A 1,352-nucleotide genomic window follows, 5' to 3' on the forward strand; every position below is an offset into this window, starting at 1 on the left:
ACTGGTCCGTAAGACAGGGGCCAGGGAAGTCTTGCAGCTTCTCCCGCCTGGGGGAGGAGGCGGTAATTTATAGCCTTGGTAGGGTGGTGGTGGTGGTGTGATAGGTCGTGGTGAAATTTCATTGGCTGACAGAAAATTGTTCTTTTTCAAAATCCTCCTGGGCCGTTTCTTTTGGCGGGCATAGGCATCTATGGTTCCTCATGTGACTTTCCCCCATTGCCAACTGTTGGGCAGATAAAATATATTATGCTCCCTTTGTTAAAAATGGCGCTGCCCACATGAAAGCCTGTCGCCCAGGTGATATTAATGTGTGTTGAGGGCAGGCTATGGACAGGCAGGATCCTTGTAGCCTAACACTTGGTTTTGGGACTAAGCCTTTCCCACCCTTTTTGATGTGGGGTGGTGCACTCTCATGAGGAATCTCATTATGCCTCAGATAAGTGACTTAGTATCAGAGACTTCCTTGTTTGTATATTGGATTAAAGGTTTGGATTTCTACACTATAAAATGGGGTCAGACCGGGAACTTGCTCTCTCAGTTCCTGAGATTAGCATTAGAGTGGAGAGCAGAGAGAGGCCACATGGAGGAGGCCAGGAGAAGCAGCCAAGATGGTGGAGTGTTGAAAGAGAAGCCAGTTTGTGCAGAGTTTGTGCAGAGAGAAGGAGATGGGGAATAGAGGTGAATAAGGCTAGTGAGCTAGAAACCTTTGATTCTAGGAAACTCGGATAAGTCAGTAGCTTTGTGAGCACGGAATGAGTGGGTTTTGGAGCCCACTGTGTGTATTTCTTGCCCGCCGGGTGCAAACTAGGATTAAAGATAATAGCCCACCAGTTCTTGGCTCCATTGTTTCATTACCATCTGTCCAAATCTAATGCAAACCTGCATGTGAATGGTCACAATGGCGGCTCCTGGCTTTACATCAACTGACCTCACATTCCGACCTTTTTTTTTTTTTTAATATATATATATATATATATATATATGGAATGCTTCACGAATTTGCATGTCATCCTTGCACAGGGGCCATGCTAATCTCTGTATTGTTCCAATTTTAGTATATGTGCTGCCGAAGCGAGCACAACATTCCGACCTTTTATGTAAGATAGGGGCACCGCTATTCATCTGGCTACTTCCTGCTGGTTAGGGGCGTCATGGTGTTGGGCGGATAAAATGTATTATGCTCACTTTGTTAAAGATAACGCTGCCCACGTGGAGGCCGTTGCCCAGGTGACATTAATGTGTGTCTCTGGGCAGGCAGAATCCTTGTAGCCTGGGGCTTGGTTTTGGGATTAAGCCTCTCCCACCCTTTTTTGATGTGGGGTGGTACAATCCAATCATGCCTCAGAGAAGTG

General features: G+C 46.4%; 1 non-coding gene across 1 annotated transcript; it reads right to left on the reverse strand.

Annotated features, from left to right (window-relative positions):
- Positions 1-975: 975 nt before the first annotated feature.
- Positions 976-1,079, reverse strand: LOC136377785 (U6 spliceosomal RNA). The gene has a single exon (XR_010746415.1). It is a non-coding gene; the product is annotated as a U6 spliceosomal RNA (small nuclear RNA).
- Between the last annotated feature and the right edge of the window lie 273 nt (positions 1,080-1,352).

Source organism: Saccopteryx leptura, chromosome 6, assembly GCF_036850995.1.
Source record: "Saccopteryx leptura isolate mSacLep1 chromosome 6, mSacLep1_pri_phased_curated, whole genome shotgun sequence".
NCBI classification, from domain to species: Eukaryota; Metazoa; Chordata; class Mammalia; order Chiroptera; family Emballonuridae; genus Saccopteryx; species Saccopteryx leptura.